Source organism: Myotis lucifugus, unplaced genomic scaffold (assembly GCF_000147115.1).
Source record: "Myotis lucifugus unplaced genomic scaffold, Myoluc2.0 scaffold_49, whole genome shotgun sequence".
In the NCBI taxonomy this organism is placed as follows: domain Eukaryota; kingdom Metazoa; phylum Chordata; class Mammalia; order Chiroptera; family Vespertilionidae; genus Myotis; species Myotis lucifugus.
Window position 1 is genome coordinate 1,372,662 of NW_005871097.1, and position 18,885 is coordinate 1,391,546.

General features: G+C 42.7%; 1 pseudogene; it reads right to left on the bottom strand.

The window, feature by feature from the left end:
* Positions 1-4,114: 4,114 nt before the first annotated feature.
* Positions 4,115-6,378, bottom strand: LOC102431045 (annotated as a pseudogene).
* Positions 6,379-18,885: the final 12,507 nt, after the last annotated feature.

The following is an 18,885-nucleotide window of genomic DNA, read 5'->3' on the forward strand; positions in this document are numbered from 1 at the left end:
CATTCTACAAAAATAAAGCTTTCTACATACCTCATCCTCCTGTGTGAGGCTCAAAAATTCCTTTTTTCACGACATTGCAAGAAGCCCACTTCCACCGGCAACCGATGGGGACAGTGAGAGCTCCCCACCGATAATATGAGTGGGAACTTCATTGGTTCTCAAAGTGCAGTACCAGGCAAGTAGCATCAACATAAACCAAGAAACATATTGGAAACACAAATTCCCAGATTCCATCCCAGAAAATAAATCCAGATAAAACATCAATTTCTTAAATTAGATTTCCATCTGGTGGCATGTCCATGAGCTACAGTTCTTTTTTTTTTTTCCTATTTCTTGTGTTAGGGTGCCATCTGGTGGACCTTTTATGCAACTGCAGAATTCTCTCCTATCTATTTTTTATTTTTTTTATTGCTTGAAATATTACAAAGGGTATCACATATGTGTCCTTTTTTTCCCCCTCACCCTTGACAATCCCCTGGCCTCGAGTATTACAGATGTCTTCCCTTTCCCCATTGCCCACCACCACCCGGTTCTCGCCCCACCCCAGGCCTTCACCACACTATTGTCTGTGTCCACGAGTTATGCACATGTGCATATAACTTCTTTGGTTAATCTCTTCCTGCCTCCTATCCCCCTTCCCTTTGAGATTCATCAGTCTGTTCCATGTTTCCATGCCTCTGGTTCTATTTTATTCATGTTTATTTTGTTCATTAGATTCCACAAATGAGTGAGATCATGTGATACTTGTCTCTGACTGACTTATTTCACTTAGCATCATAATCTCCATGCCAATCCATGCTGTCACAAAAGATAAGAGATCCTTCTTTTTTATGTCTGAGTAATATCCTCTGGTGTAAATGTACCACAGCTTTTTATCCACTCAACTACCAATGGGCACTTGGCTCTTTCCAGATCTTAGCTATAGTAAATAATGCTGCTACGAACATAGAGATGCATATATTCTCTCTGGTTGGTGTTTCGTGACTCTTAGGATATATTCCTAGAAATGGGATCACTGGGTCAAAAGGCAGTTCCATTTTTAATTTTTTGAGGAAACCCCACACTGTTTTCCATACTGGCTGCACCAGTTTGGACAGGTACATGGGGGAAAAAAGACATGTCACCACCAACTTACACCATAAATAAGAATAAACTCAAAATGGACTAATTTCAAGTCACAAAGCCATAAACAGCCTAGAAGAATAAGTAGGCAGCAAAATCTCAGACATCTCACATAGCACAATTTCACTGGTACATTGCCTAGGGCAAGAGAAACAAAGGAAAAAATAAATGAGAATACATCAAACTAAAAAGCTTCTGCATAGAAAAAATGAACAGCATCAAAATGAAAAGGGAATCCACTGTATGGAGAACATATTTTCCAATGATACATCTGATAAGAGGTTAATTTCCAAAATATATAAAGAACTCATACAACTCAACAAAAGGAAGACAAACACTCCAATTAAAAAATGGTCAAAGGACCTGAATAGACACTTTTCCGAAGAGGACATACAGATCGCCAATAGACATATGAAAAAATGCTTACTCACTAATCATCAGAGAGATGCAAATTAAAGCAGCAATGAGGTATCACTTCACAGCTGCCAGAATGGCTACCATCAATAAATCAACAAACAAGTGCTGGTGAGGATGTGGAGAAAAGGGAACCCTTTTTCTGGTGGGAATAGTATTTATTTTATTTTTTTATGTTACAGTGTTACCCAGTGGATTCATCTTGTAATTGCAGAATAAATATATATATATATATTATATATTATTTATATATAAAATATATATTTTATTGATTTTTTACAGAGAGGAAGGGAGAGGGATAGAGAGCTAGAAACATCGATGAGAAACATCGATCAGCTGCCTCTTGCACACCTCCCACTGGGTATGTTCCCCCCAACCAAGGTACATGCCCTTGACCAGAATCGAACCTGGGACCTTTCAGTCCGCAGGCTGACGCTCTATCCACTGAGCCAAACCGGTTAGGGCAGTATATTTTTTCTATTAATCCGTTTGAGTGCCACTAAGTAGAATTTTCATGTAACTCCATATATATGTTTTTCTTATCACTTTTCTTAGAATGCCACCCAATGGAATTTTCCTGCAATTGCAAATCAGAGTTTTTCTTATTTCTCATGTTAGAGCGCCACCTGGTGGAATTGTGGAATTCCAAATTAGATGTTTTTCTGGTTACTGGTCTCTCTCTTCCCCCATTCTGTCCCTCTCTCTCTGTGTACACACACACACACACACACACACACACACACACACACACACACACTTGACTCTTGAACAAAAAGGGGATTAGGGGTGCCAACCCCCACACAGTTGAAAGTCTGAGTATAACTTTTGACTCCCCCCAAACTACTAATAGCCTACTGTTGATCTGAAGCCTTACCAATAATGGCTCACTGCAAAACAAACGAGTGCTATTTTCACTTTTCACCTTTTTTCATAAAAAAAATCTTTGGATTTCTTTTGGTCAGCATAAAATGGGTACTAAGGTTGGTCTTTCTAAAATTGAAGAGTCAACACAAACTTTTGAAAAGTGGGAGAATAACTAATAGAAAAAACATAGTTGATTTGGAATTACATGAAAATTCTATCAGGTGGCGCTCTAACCTGAAAAATAGGAAAAACTTCTCTGATCTGCAATTATAGGAAAATTCCATTAGGTGACATTCTAAACAGAGTACAGAAAAACATCTGTATGCAATTACATGAAAGTTCTACCTGGTAGCACTCAATCAGAAAAAAAAAGATCCTCTGCAATTACTAGATAATCCCAATAGGGGGCGATATATAGCAAAAAATTAAATAAATAATAGGACATGCAATTACATATACTGTCCACACGATGACACTCTAACACAAGAAATAAAACGGCATTACACTTACACAAAATTTACACACGGTGGCACTCTAACACAAGAAATAGAAAAATTTGACACAGCAGTTACATGAAAAATCCATTAGATGGCACTCTAATATAAGCAATAGAAAGGATTGAGCTTTTGTGGGGGAAGGGAATTCTCTTGGCATTTATCCAAATATGAGATTATTACAAAATATGTGGTGATAAACTTATAGGATTTATTTACTTAGTAAATTAAAGTGTAAATTAAAATTTAGCACATATATTTTCAGTGCTTGGACATATTTTAATTATATTATTTCATTTTGTTGACTTGTTTGTGCCTACAAACAGGTCCTCTAGGGCAGAGACCAAATATCTAACTTTTCCACCTCCCCAGCCTCTACTACAATTACTGATATAATGAGAATTCAATAAATAAGTAAATATTTATTTTTAAACTGGATGTTTATTTAAATTAAAAAATATATTTTTATATTTTAAATCCTTACCCAAGGATATGTTTTTTATTGATTTTTAGAAAGAGGGAGGGAGGGAGGGATGGAGGGAGGGAGGGAAAGAGAGAGAGAGAGAGAGAGAGAGAGAGAGAGAGAGAGAGAGAGAAACAGCAATGTGTGAAGAAACATTGCCCTATACTCACCTGGAGCTGGGATCAAATTTGCAGTCCAGGTATGTGCCTTGACGGGAACTGAACTTGCAACCTTGTTGATGTACAGGACTATGCCCCAACCAAATGAGCCACCAAGACAGGGCTAAACATTTATTAAATAAGTGAAAGAAAGAATTGATAAAAATGTGAAAATAAATGGAGGGAAGGCAACATGAATAGAATATAAATCTAGAGTCTGAGCTTTTTTCCAAGTTAGGACTCCCTAAGCCCCTTCCCTTGTTCAAGGGGCCTGGGGTGCAAACTGTGGAGGTCAGGAGATTCTCGGTGTGTTGGGGATCAATTTGGGACAGGAACTCCCCAACAGCTCTTCCCCTTGCTGGGGCTGGTAGTCCAGGGGGCTCTTACTCCCTAGAGGCCATGTGGACATAAGGTCTACCATCCTTTTTCTGTAGCCAAATTCATTGTCACCACCCTGTTGCTGTAGCCAAATTCATTGAGGGCAATGCCAGCCCCAGCACTGAAGGTGGAGGAGTGGGTGTCACTGTGAATGTCAAAGGAGACAAACTATCCTTAGTGTTGCCCAGGTTGCCCTTGAGGGGGGCTCTCTGAATCCTGATTCAGTACTTTATGTTATCATATTTGGCAGCTTTCTCCAGGAAACAGGTCAGATCCACAATTTATATATTGGAGGTGGGGACACAGAAGGCCATGCCAGTGAGCTTCCCAGTCAGCTCAGGGGTGACCTTGCCCACAGCCTTAGCAGCGCCAGTAGAATCACAGGTGATGTTCAGGCCAGCCCCTTGACCATCACACCACAACTTCCTAGAGGGGCCATCACACAATCTTCTGGGTGTCGGTGATGGACTGTGGTCATGTGTCCCTCCACGATGCCAAAGTTGTCGTGGATGACCTTGGCCAGGGGGCCCAAGCAGTTGGTGGTGTAGGAGGAATTGCTGACAATCTTGAGGGAGTTGTCATACTTGTCATGGTTCACACCCATCACAAACATGGGGGCATCTGTAGAAGGGGCAGAGATGATGACCCTCTTGGCTTCGCCTTTCAAGTGAGCCTCAGCCTTCTCCATGGTAGTGAAGACACCGGTGGGCTCCACAACATACTCAGCACCAGCATCATTGATGGCGACAGTATCCAATTTGCCACAGTGACTAGGCACCCAATATGGCCAAATCCCCTCACTGTGACCTTCACCATCCTGTCTCAGGATTGCAGCTGGCACTACACAGGAAGACACAGCTGTCTGATGAACAGCAGGAGCAGAGAGCCAGTTGAGATTTTTTTTTAAGTTAGCAAATTAAAAGATAAGAAATATTGGCAAAGTTTAAAAGGATGAAGTTCAGTGAGATAATTAGGTTTGATTGAGTTTTCAAAAGCCATTGAAACTATTTATGTCATTTAATTGTTCTAGAATTTGGTTTTAGAATTAAATGTTGGGGTTCCTCACCCAGAGGAGCCTGGAAAAGCAGCCTGTGTGGGTCCCCTGAAGATTCATCCCAGAAAGGAGCTTCCAGCTTTGCCTAAGGCTGGGCTGGACCAGCAGCCATGGGAGGAGGAGGTAAGGACCTTCCAATTTGCAGCCTAGGCATAGGAGGCCAGAGTTTGCCTGAGGAGATGTGGGAAGAAGCAGCACTTGCCTTCGTGCCCTCCCTCGGACTCTGCCAGGTTTGAACAGACTGCTTCCTCCTTCTGAGCTCCTGACTCCATGAAGACCTGCTCACCCAGCAGTCACCCACTGTGCAGCCTCAGTACTACTCATTTCCACGGCCCTAAAGCTGTTTCTGAACCAGAACTAATCTTCTGTCCCATCTGACTGCCCCGAAGTTCATGGTCACACTGCTCCTTGGGGCCCAGTCTGTTTTATCTTTTGAAAGCAAATTTGCATTTTGCCCTGAACTAAAATAACTGAACTAAAAAGAAATCTCAAATGGTGGAGTTTCAGGCATCAGCTACTAAATAGGGATTTTTTTTCCCCCCAGAAGAATATGAGTGTGCTTTGGCCTGTGCTCCGTGCTGCTTACACAGCTGGGAGCTCCTGGCGCCACTTGGCTTTGACTCCCAAGGAAGTTACAAAATGCCCTACTTCCTGGCTGTTAGCCTATTTAAAAATAAAAATGGGTTTACAAGGTCCTGGTCTTCATGCGGTCTGTCATTAGTCACTGCTTCATTCCCTGGAGCTTCAGCTTTAGGCAGCCCAAGTGCTGTGCCAAGCCGGGACCTGCACAGTGTCTCCTCAACTCGACCACAGCTGCCCCAGCTTCCCGTACTGTGAGGCCCACGCAGGCTTCCAACCCTTCTGAAACTTCTTCCAAATACCACCGCTTTGCCTCCACCCCTCCAACCTAGTTGGGCCACCACTGTGCGTCCCTCACCTGGGCTTCTGTGGTGGTCAAATGGCAGACGTCCCTGTGATACTGTCACCGCTCTGGTCCACTCTCTACACAGAGTCAAGGGGATCTTCCAAAAGCACAAATCAGATCTTGTCAGGCTCTCCTTAGCACCCTCCAGGCCTTCCCAACGCAAACTTCCTGCTGAGACCTAGGGCAGTGGTCGGCAAACTGCGGCTCGAGAGCCACATGCGGCTCTTTGGCCCCTTGAGTGTGGCTCTTCCACAAAATACCGACTTCTGCGCATGGGCCACTAAGTTTCAATCGCACTGTACGTGCGCGCCCGCACGTGGTATAGGTCCTAGGGGAACTGCCTGACCTGCCCCTCACCCCCTCTTCACTTGCCTTTCTTCTCTTCGCTGTAGATCAGCCACTTCTCTTTCTGGCCCTCAAATACTCCGACTCATACCTGACTCAGGTCTTTGCATAGATGCCTGAGCCAGGTATGAGACCAGACTGTCTCTGGTCTCTGCACTCATGCCCAGAGGCTGCACCGGCGAAAGGCACTTCCTAGGATGAGCAAATTGCTTCCACCTGGTCTAATTATCTTTTCCGCAGAGTGATCTTGTTCAGGTGAATGGGCCCTGTTTATCTGCTGTCCCCTCACTAGAACCGGAAGTCTGTCCAGAGTAGGCATATTGGGCATCTTGCTTATTCCCATATCCACAGAGCCTAAAAGAGCGCTAGATACACAGTAGGTGCTCAGTAAGCATGTCTTGATGGAATCCTCTTCATTCAGGCTAATATAATTGTCACAATCCACTTGGGGAGCTTTCTTGCATCTGTTACGACTATGTACTTACACAGAACCACAGTTAAATCACTGAAAATGATGATACTTGGGAAGTCCTTGATATTGAACATTTTAGGGGGTTCTGTTCATCTCATGTTTTTCGTTCAGTGTGAGGAGAGTTGGGAAATGAATACCCTGTGAGGCCAGCATGACTTCAACTTTTAAAAGTCGAAACCTCTTAGAAACCGAACAGATGATGTCTTGGAATCTTTTAATTGCTGTTCTTTTACACAATTGAGGAAGTGGCCTCATTTACTTAGGTTAAATGTTGACATGGCGTTGGTTTCTTGAAAATGAAAAAAAGTCATACAAATATAAAAGATTTTGAATAATCTTACTTCACTTCATGCTCATTAACTGCTATCGTTGGTTTATGATTTTAGTTTCTCTTAGATCAGTGATTTTCACCTGGGAGTGGTTTTGCTTCCAGGGGACATGGGTAATGTCTGGAGACATTTTTGGTATCATGACCTGGAGGGTGTCGCTGGCATCTGGTGTTTAGACATCAGGGAGGCTGTTAAACATCCTACATTGCGCACAGCAAAGAGTGATCCAGCTCAAAATGTCAATAGTGCTAAGATTGAGAAACACTGTCTTTATCTTAGACTATGTAAACTTAATGGTGCACTGAAAAGTAAGAAAATACATTTTATTTATAGAAACTTTGGAAGTATAGATAAACCCAGAGATGAAAAAAACCCACACAAAAACATCTGTTAATCCTTTGGTGTTTTTGGTTTCTAGTATTTTTTTCTATGCACATATATATTATTGTTAACAAAATGACATGCTCGGAGATACTGATCGGTAACTCTTTTTAAAAAATATATTTTATTGATTTTTTACAGAGAGGAAGGGAGAGGGATAGAGAGCTAGAAACATTGATGAGAGAGAAACACTATGGATGTAATGCTATTTATTTACATTCTTTTCCGACCTCAGGATATTTACATTTTCTAATTTTATCTATCATTCGACCTTTGAGTCCGCAGGCTGACACTCTATCCGCTGAGCCAAACTGGTTAGGGCAACTCTTTTTATTTAATTGTGCCTCAGGAACCATGTCCATGTCATTCAGGATTATTTTACAACATGGTTTTTGACGACTGCATAGTGTTTCACTGTATGGATGTAATGCTATTTATTACATTCTTTCCCGATGTCAGGATATTTACATTTTCTAATTTTATCTATCATTCTCAAGGCTTTGATGAGAGCTGAACATTTTGCTATCCGAGTTTTGTGCAGAGCTATGCTTATTTTTGTGAGATGTATTCTTAGAAGTTGAACTGCTGGGTCAAAAGTTATATTTCAAGGCTTCAATTGCTATTTTTAAAAACTAGTAACTAGACTGTGAGCTCCTTATAGGTGGAGACATACTTTACACTCCTTGGTACCCCTCACTGTGACTTGCTGTCTTAAGTAAGGCTCCCTCAGAAGTGGATCTGAGAATAAGATTCAAATGCAAGTCACTTAGGTGGGAAAACACCAGTCAAGGAGTGAGGAAGTGAGGCAGGGAAGGGAGAAGAGCCAATGCAAGGGGTGATAAAGAGCAGGCTACTCTCAGGACAACTGGGACTCCATACTCTTGAGCAGCTTTATGAGAAGGCATGGAGCACACCTCAGAGTTGTCCCACCTGATGGAGGAGGAAGCCAGGGTATTGACCTTCCTACTCCCATTCATCATGGCCCAGGGCTGCTCCTGGGGCACCCGCAGCTGCTCTGGCCTTCCTTGCAGGGTGGATGTGCTCCCATCATGGAAGAAAGCCCCTAGCTGGAGAGTGACTGGTGCTAGCAGGAGGGAGCCGTCAGCGGGCATGGGAATGGTGAGTGCCAAGGTCATTACTGTTGGTGCACTGAGAGTATAGGCTACTGCTGGCCCTGCAGCAAACACACAATAGGTGCCCACTCAGTACTTTTCAAATAAACTAATGACACTTTGCACCTTTTTTTCCTTAAAGGATAAAAGTCACACTTCTTTAGAGTAGGAGGTGAGCTCAGGCACAAGCCCAGCAACCTTCCAGTTGCAAATGATAAAATGGGTCCAGAGAACTGGAAGCTTGTCAAAGCAAGGCTCCTTCTCCTTGCCCAGTGATGGAGGACTCCCTGGGCCTGACTTGGGTAATGAACTTGAGTCTTCCCATAACTGACAGGTAATGAAGCATTCAGCTCTGGATGTTGGGGTGCACAATCTTTCCCTCAAGCATTCTAAATACCCCTCTGTCTCAGAGTTTTGAAATTGCTGCTTCCTTCTGCACAGAATGGTCTCCCCTAGATCTCTGCACAGATACCTCCTTTTCATCATTCATGACTTGGCTCCAATGTAAATTCCTCATTGAGGCCACACTGGCCTGTGGTTAACTCAGCTAATAAGTTTAGGGAGACATCATCAAATGCTCAAAACACATACAAGGCACAGAAGCCCAGAAACTATCCAGAGACTAATATGAACAGTCAGCTCATGAGGGAGACATTTTCCACAGCTCTCCATGATCTGTGTGGGTTGAATCTACTGGAAGGGTGAATTCCCCAAAGCCCCATTCATGAAACACAAAGAAAATGTAAAATGTATAGGAAATGGGCAGGCAGTTTGGGCAGAAGGAATTGGAGAAGGGACAGTCCCAGCAGATGACCATTCAGCAGGGACGGGGCAGGGAACTGTCTGAATTAAGTTTGTTGTAGCATCTTGTTTCCACTATCTGGTCTACTCTCCACCTTCTCCCCTTTTCCCTGCTGTGGCCCTGGTAGCTGACCTGTAGGAGTTACATCCACAGGCCCCTTACTCTTGGGCTTTCTTGTGGGAAGACTGAGACAAAATTTTTGCATATTTAAGACTCACACATTCATCTTAGCACCTATTTATTTCAGAAGCTTTTACATAGTCATTTGAAATGATGTCATGTCTGGTTCTCTTTTTCCTTTGTTGAAGGTCATGTTCTCTCTACCCTTTTCCATCTTTGTTTCATCTTTTTTGAGAGAGAATTTAAATATAGTAAAGTGCACCAGTCTTAGAAGTACAGCTTGATGAATTTGTACATTTGTATATGCCTGCAGAACTGCTCCTGAAATCAAAATCTAGAACGTTTCCAGCTTCCCTGAAGAGTCTCTCAGGTGCCTTTCCAGTTACTACCACCTTCCCAGAAGTAACCACTGTTCTTTTTAAAAAAATTATTATGTATTGGTTTCGGGTGTACAGCTTAATAGTTAGACAATCATATACTTTACAAAGTGTTCCCCTTGATATTTCTGATACCTACCTGGCACCATACATAGTTATTACAACATTATTAACTATATTTCCTATGCTTTAGTTACTTCCCCATGACTATTCTGTAACTGCCAATTTGTGCTTCTTATTTCCATCACCTCTTTCACCCAGAGCCCCAAACCCCTCCCCTCAGTAACCACTGTTCTGATTTCTGTCACTATAAATTAGTTGTCTGTTGAACATCATATAAAGGGAATTATATCATCCTAGTGGCCCAGTGCACAAAATTCGTGCATGGAAGGAAGGGGGTTCCCTCAGCTCAGCCTGCACCCTCTCCAACTGGGGACCCCTTGGGGAATGTCCGACTGCCAGATTAGGCCCGATCCCACAGGCAGTCGGACATCCCTCTCGCCATCTGGGACCTCTGGCTCCTAACCGCTCACCTGCCTGCCTTCCTGATTGCCCCTAACCTCTCTGCCTGCCTGCCTGATCACCCCTAACTGCCTCTGCCTGCCTGCCTGATGGCTCCTAACTGCCCTCCCCTGCCGGCCTGGTCTCACCCCCAACTGCCTCTGCCTGCCTGATCACCCCCAACTTCCCTCCCCTGCCAGCCTGATCTTGCCCCCAACTGCCCTCCCCTGCCGGCCTGATCACCCCTAACTGCCTCTGCCTTGGCCCCTACCACCATGGCTTTGTCCGGAAGGTAGTCGGACGTCTGGAAGATAGCTGGTCGACCCAGTCTAATTAGCATATTACCCTTTTATTAGTATAGATAGATTATATAGGATAGGATTGCTTAAATGTGGTGTGGGGGGGGAGACTTTTTCAGGAGGAGATGCTCTTGGCAGACAAAAATACATAATCCCTATATCTGGACTGATAGCCAGCCATATGCACTATACTGCCAAAGTGGTCATTAAAAACTTGAATCACTTTCTTACACCTTACACCAAATAGCTATTGCCCTTAAAACCCCTTCTCAGCCCCCACCTTAGGTTCTGCCTTCGCAGTTCACTCACAGTAGGTTCTGATTGGTTGGTTTCTATGCCAGTCAGCGTCAAGAGCTCCACCTTCTAGGCATCCATTGGCTCCTTGCAGTTCACCCAGATTTGGTTCTGATTGGTTGGTTTCTATGCCAGTCAGTGTCAAAAGCTCCGCCTCCTAGGCAGCCAATGGCTCCTCACAGTTCATCCAGATTTGGTTCTGATTGGTCAGTTTCTATGCCAGTCAGCGTCTCCAGGCCTATCTCTAGGCCTGATCAGAGAGGCAGGGTTGATCAGCAGCCCCTGGAGGCCCATAGAGAAAGAGAGGTGTGGCTGCTGGCAAAGCCCCGAGAGAAAGAGAGAGGCAACGACTGATCAACAGCTGCCATGGAGGCTGCGGATGAGACCCTGCCTCTCTCTCCTCTCTCTCCGGGCCTCTCTCTGGGCCTGATCTGTAGCCCCCTCAGCAGTCAGTGCTGGAACCCAGCACTGACTGCAGGACTGACTTCCGGTGTTTGGTCGAGCCTTCGGTCGGTCATTACAGACCCTGGGTTTTTATGTATTAGGATGTGCTCTTTCTTATCTGGCTTCTTCATTTGATTTAGTATCTATTAGATTCAGCCATGTTGTTGAATGTCCTCTGCTTCTAAGTTTGATTTCACTTTGATTAAAATTAACATCATTTTGGGTTTATATTAACTTAGTTACTTGTCTGTAAAATAGGATACATAACAGCCATGTCTTACAGTTTGGGGAATAATTAAATTTATAAGTAGCTGAAAAAATGCATAGGTAGCTATAATTATATTAGTTTTGTGATTTGACAATAATATATAATAAATATTAGAAATGCTACTGTAGCAGAATCAAAGCCTAATGTGCTTTTCTGAACAGAAGGCAAATGTTATGTTGGGAAAGTCTTTCTACTAGGTTACTGAGCATGTACTTTGCTGATCACATTGTCCCTTTTACTGAAATAAAATGTTCTTTGCATCATTTTCCCACCCAGAGTGCCAGGGAGCCAAGTAGAAACTATCACGAACAGGCAGCTCATGAGGGAGACATTATTTTCCATAGATCTCCATGATCTGTGTGGTTTGGATCTACTGGAAGGGTAGGCTCCCCAAAGCCCCATTCATGCATCTGAGCCTGCCCCACCAAGTCTTGAGAAAGCCAAAGTTGATCTGAGTGATACCCTTGGTTTCTTTCAGCTGGAGGTTAAAGGATGCTCAGCTGCCAAAGAGAACTCCATCCTGGCCACACATCTGAGACATCAAGGAGCTTAAGCAGCTACAAAAGGAATCTGCAATTAATTATGTTTCACAAATTGCCTTTAGTGTGGGACTAGCTCTTTTCAGGCCCTGGATGAGGCGCAGTGTGTGACTTTGGCAAGCTTACCTGACTAAGTTACACAGCCATGGGGGAGTGGAGAACACTAGTGTTGTTTGGAAGAACCCCACTCTTTGCAGGAGAGGAAAGCATCACCAGCCAGGCCATTTGGCAGTAGAGTCACACTCTCCTGGACACAATCAGTTCTATCTTTTAGTCATTTGAAGCATGGAAAGTTTGACTGCCTATTGAAAGGGATGGGATTGATGATTTTCTTGTGTTCCATGAGCTGGAATAGGCTTTTTACATTTCTGTTACACCACAGAGTAGCATCTTCCTTTAATAAATATCAGGCCCTATTCTGTAGGCTGAGAGCTAGAAATGGGAATCGCTACTGGGAGGGCTGGCCTTATGATAGGTGGGTAGCCAATTAAAAGCATAGTAGGAGGGCTAAGAGTTTAGACGCTGGAGTCAGGCTGCCTAGGTTCAACTGGCTCCATCAGTTACTTGCTGTGTGACTTTAGGCAAGTAGCTATTAACTCCTTTTTTTAAAAAAATGTTTGTATTGATTTGAGAGAGAGGAAGGGAGAGGGAGAGAGAGATAGAAACATCAATGGTGACAATCATTGGTCAGCTCCCTCCTGCATGCCCCCCACTGGGGATCAAGCCTGCAACCTGGGCATGTGCCCTGTCCGGGAATTGAACCCATGATTTCCTGATTCATAAGTCAACTCTCAACCACTGAGAAACACTTGCTGGGCGAGAGGCCTTTCTTGACCATCCTATTAAGACAGCCATCACCCTGTCACTTCCTATCTTTTTACCCTGCTGTGTTTTTTCATCATAACACTGTCACCCCTTGGAATCACACTGCCTATTTTTTTTTCTCATCGTCTCTCTCCTCCACTAGAATTTGAGCAGGACCTTTCCTGTGACATTTACACTACATTCCTAGCATCTAGCAAAGGAACTGGCAGATAGTCGGCCCTCAGTCAATACTTGTTGAAATAAAAACCATTGATTCCACCTACATGTAAAACTGGTCTTGCATATAGATAGCTTGCAGGCCCCACCCAAACCCCACCAGAAATGAGAAATTTACAGCAGATTCTGAAGAGTACAAAGACTAGCAGATTTTTTTGTCAACTTCAAGTGTAGTAGGCAATTTAGGTATTTTAGGGATATAATTTTAGCAGCATAATTTTCTCAAAAATAAGAGCTACATCATCATATGTGTGTATATCAAACATGCAGGTAATTGTAAATGTAGTAGTTAAAAATTAAACAGTAAGGATAGAAACAGTTACAATATTCAAGAATTATTTTTGCACTTCAGTTGTAAAAGTGAATATTAGTTTAAATTATTTTAAAATGGAAGGCATTGAAATTGGCTTCTTGCTTTACATATAATAGTTGCTTATTAAATGAATGTTTTACTTATTAATGGACACTAATGACTTACCTAGGTATTACCATGACAAAATAAGTAACTTTGTATAGGTCAGTGTAAACTGAAGAGTGATTTGTATATCCTCCTTATTGTTCTTTATTGTGTTTCAGTGATGAAAACAGTAGTTACCCATATCCACTTTCTTTGTGAGATTTGCTTTTTTGCTATGTGAGAAGATTGCTGTATTGAAATTAGTTTAGAAATCATGTCTTGTAAAACTGTCTTAGTGGTTGACAAGAAACCACCTTACCATTGATATTTTTGAAGAGTGGGGATTCTTTGAGGGACACTTTTCAATTTAGGTGAGCATATGAAACAGAATTCTCCTGTTATCCAGGGTTTCATATTTTTGTAGTGCTACTAATACAATATGGCAGCTTTTCCAGAAGGCAGTGTGACTTTGTGTGTATGTCAGAAAGAAGGCAAAGAATGAACTCCCCAGAAGCGCACACAAAGTTTGTTCTATGCTAACGACCCCTGCAGAGAAGCAGATGGGAAAGGGAAATCAGTTAGTCCTGACTTTGACTTTCACCCAGCCCAACTCTGCACATTGTCCAGCCTGCTTCTTACTCAGAAAGGCTCACTTTGCAAAGCCTGTTCTGGAGGCATCCTAGGAAAACTCTTGTCCTCCAATGTGAAATGAAATGTTTGCTTTATACAAGATTATTACATGGAGTTTAAGTGGCTGTGAACACTAAAGTGAGGAGAAAACAGATTGGCAAATGATTTCCCCATGAGTAGAAATCAGAACAATGGGTTTAGTGGAAAATGTAGGGAATGGAATGGTGATTATAGATGTTGGACCTATTTCTGGGTGGTTCAGCAATGGACCCCTTTAGAAGGGATTAGAGAGCTTGGAAAAAGTCCATCAGACGTTAAGGCAGGTGATCTCAACCTTAGGGGACATGGCCAAATTATCAGGGGAGAATCTTCAAAGGACATCCTTCCCCATTCTGAGGGCTTCTGATGTTCTTTGGGATTGACATAGGGGCTGGCTATCTTCCCTTTGCTCCCCAGATCCATTCTCTATCCTCCTCCACTCTGCTCTATGCTCCATGTGGACTGCATCACTAAATGCATCAGACTGTCTTGCCCTCGTTCTTCTCGTTGGCTTCATCCAATGGGAGATAGTGGCAGGAAGTTGAGGGCAAGGAGAATGTGAGGTTGTGGGATTTATTTTCCTGCCAGGTCAACCTGACTTGCCAAACAGCTTCTACAAGGTGGCTGAGCCCACTACTGCCCTTTGGGTACTACTCTCTTCTTTGCTCTTCCAACCTTAGGGGGAGTGGTACCAGCTCCCTGCAGCTATTTGTCCCAAGGTACTGCACTCTCCTTTGAGATTTCCCTAAACCCTGACCACACCTCTGCAAATTGTCTCTCCATTAACCTCTCCTAGATTTCTCCTAATTGACTGTGACTTTTGTTTCCAGCCAGGACCCAGTTGGTGAGTGCTGGGTGTGGGCAGTGGGTGGTATGGTTGTCTGGCCTATGCAGGGTAAAAAGCTAAGTGATTTAAATTCTCATTTGCTTCCCTGTCCTTCTTCCACAACCCACTTCTGAATAGCAATGCAGCCTAGTCAAGAAGTTGGAGGTAGAAGGAAAGGAGGGAATGGGGCAAAGGAGCAGTATTAGGGAGAGAATGCCTGAGACATCACCATTTTCCTTTCACTTCAGGGTCTGTGGAAATCCTGATTAGTCTGGAAGCAAGTACTGTACAGCAAAGACCAAACTTGCCAATTTGTAAAACCAAATTGGATGTGGCCACTCATTAAACTAATGCATATTCTGCTTTAAAAGAGAAAGTACACAGGAAACATTACTCTCCTTTTCCCCTCGCTGACTATTTCAACTAATAGGTCTGCAGATTAGTCACTTTGCTAATGAGTAGTTTTACCCTGGCCTTCAGTGAACTAGGTCGGAGAGAGGCCCTGAAAACTCTTGGAAAACCTCATGACAAGTTCTGTTCTTTTGACCCATTAGCAGAGAGATGAGATTTGCCAGTGATCAATGTTTATATATCATAGATACATTTGGAAATTTAATTGTTTTTTTCTAAAAATCAATTGAGAAAATAAGACATATAGTAATAGAATCAAAATAGAACATTCCAAGACCCAATGTGTTCTTATTTTTCATTGGTCTCTAAGATTTTCATAGCCTAGAAAAGCAAGAAAAAACTGTTTCACCAGGTCTTCTATATCAATGGCAATTGTGCCCCCCAGGGGACACTTGGCAATGTCTGGAGACACTTTTGGTTATCACCACTGGAGTGAGGATTCTACTGGCATCTAGTGGGGAGAGACAAGGGATGCTGCTAAAGATCCCACAGTGCACAGGCTGGCCCGACAGCAAAGAATGATCCAGCTCAAAATGTCAGGAGTGCTGAGGTTGAGAAACCTTTATCTGCATTAAAATTACAGCTCCATCAGCAAGGAAATTAGTATCAAATAATATCCATAACTTTTCAATTTAAAAACCACACTCCAAGGAAGCTAAATACCACTAGTTTACTGATAACACTATAAATCACTCATTAAATACTATTGCCTTAGAGTCTGTAGTGTTTTGAAAATGCCAAGTTTAGTGCCTTTTTTGAGTGTAATTGATGTTTTTCAAAATAGAAACCAGGCTAGTTGGTCAGATGGAATAAAATATTTTTGGAGCACATGGAGTCTTTTTAAAAATCGTCTCTCTAATCAAAAGCATTTTCCCTTCAGATTGTGGTTCTAACTAAAGAGATGCCCAGCCTAAAAAGAAATGGTCTGAGGTTCAGAGTGCAGATCAGGGTGTGGGTAGTGAAATTACCATCTTAACCATTAGCAACTGCAAAGAAGAGATGAGACTAGTGCTGTTTGGGAAGGATTTTACCAAACACAAAGGTATCAAATGATCTGTTTCATTTTCACCCAAAATAGTTCTGGCTTGAATATGAGATCCTCAAGGTGTCTTCGAATAAGGAGGAAAAAATCTGTTCTGGGAATTGACTACTGTTGCCCCCCCCCCCCCCCACATCCCAAACAACTGAGGTTTGCTAGTGAAAGAAGAGGCCAAGAGTGTCTTACAGTGTTTGTCACTAAGGTATGTGGTATGCTTCTAAATAGAGAACCTTACACTGTGCTAGAGAAGCAGGTTCAGGAGAAATCAAAGAGCTATTAAAACAGCTAAAAGCTGCCCTCGCCGGTTTGGCTCACTGGATAGAGCATCGGCCTGGTGACTGAAGAGTCCCGGGTTCGATTCCGGTCAAGGACATGTACCTTGGTTGCAGGCACATCCCCAGTAGGGGGTGTGCAGGAGGCAGCTGATCGATGCTTCTCTCTCATCGATGTTTCTAACTCTCTATCCCTCTCCCTTCCTCTCTGTAAAAAAATCAATAAAATATGTTTTAAAAAAACAAAACAAAACAACAAAAAAACAGCTAAAAGCCTTTTATGGCAAAGACAAATCAGCCTGGTATTAAAATTAATGAAGAGGCTGGAAGAGCATAGATGCATAGATGAAAACGCTGGAAGGATGGAGATAGAGAAACTATTTTAAGGTCAGTCTCCAAGAAGATGAAGAAAACAAATGTAGGCAGGTAGAAGGAAATGTCAAATTAATTATCCGAAGAAGGATTACATTTCTTGGAAAAACTGACCCTATGCAAATTTGCAGCTCCAAATACCATTCTTCTGAGTCTGTTAGAAAAATCACTTAAGGGCTTCACCAATTCAGGAGTGCTTGAGAGTTTGTTGAAATTTTTGCTCTTTTCCAAAAGAATGTTCCTAGAAGCAGAAATTGGTCTGCTCATGCTGACAACATTGAAATAATGAAGAGCTCAGATAGGCCCAAGCTGCAGGAATTTAACAAGCTTGTCCAAATAATGGGTAAATAGTGGATGAAACTCACTGCCAAAGTTGTGCAACTTGGCTTTGTGTACCATCCAAGCCCAGTTCCCTGCCAGGTGAGGGTATGGGGGAGTGTGTGACTGTCAAGGCTGACTCCCTCCTATGTGGCCTGCTGGAAGTGGGCTCTCGCATTGGTACTTTAAGAATGTTCTCATTTCTGAGCCAATACGGTTCCATAATATACAGTGGTGAGTTGGGGTCAACATACTCTATCAAAGCCAATAATACTGGACAATAAGTAAGTAAAAATGCTAACAATCTTTGTTATGGGATCTACTTTTTGAAGATAAACCAATCAATGGTTTATCCTAATCCAAATGGTGGGGATTAAAATAGCAGAAAGTATTGAAGTGGTATTTGAAAGCAACAGAATAAATCAAGAAGAAACAAGAATTTAATATGGTAGAAACAAAGGATTAGCAAGAAAGTAATGATGGTCATGCCTCAATGGGAATAAAGCCAATGACAATAATATCTAACCCTTATTCACTTCTTCTTCTGTGCCAGAGATTGCTTAGTGTTTTTATTAACATTATCCTATATAATAAAAGGCTAATATGCAAATTGCCCCCCCTGAAGTTCGACCAACTGGGAGTTCAACTGCTCGCTATGATGTGCGCTGACCACCAGGGGGCAGAGCAGAATGAAGGAAGGCCCCAGACGGCAGCTGGCAGCCAGGGGAAGCAAGGGCCCCAATCGGCCCTGATGGCCGGCCAGGCCTAGGGACCCTACCACTGCATGAATTTCATACACCGGGCCTCTAGTCTTTAATGTTAATATTGAATCTTCTTCACAGCTCTATGAAGTAGATACCATTACCCCATTTTATAGATGAGAACCTGAGATGCAAAGGCTTTAAATTCCCAGTTCCCATAACTAAAAAGCAGCAGAGCTAGGATTTGAATCCATGGCTCTCTGACCAAGCTATTATTCTACCGGCACAAACTTTCTGGCTGTGTGGTGGAGTAGGATGATGCCCCAGGGGAACAGCAGAAGTTTCATCACTTGGGTTTTTAGACTGAACAAAATATTAGTATGTGTGTCATAGGAAGTAATCTCTAAAGGCTCAGGGGTGGGTTAAAATAATATCTGCAACTTCCATTTCTGAATGTTAAAGGCTCTTAATTCACAGCACTAGCCATATATTAGTGTAACCCATTGCAGTTTTCATAGAACCCTCCCACACACTTTCTCATCTGAGCCTCTCTGAAATCTTGTGAAGTAGGCAGGCCACATATTACCATGTGTCTTCTCAAAGATGTGATGGGCAGTTCCATTAGAAATGAAGCATTGCCAAGTTACTTATCATCAAAAATATGTGGGAGGAGGGGGAAATGTG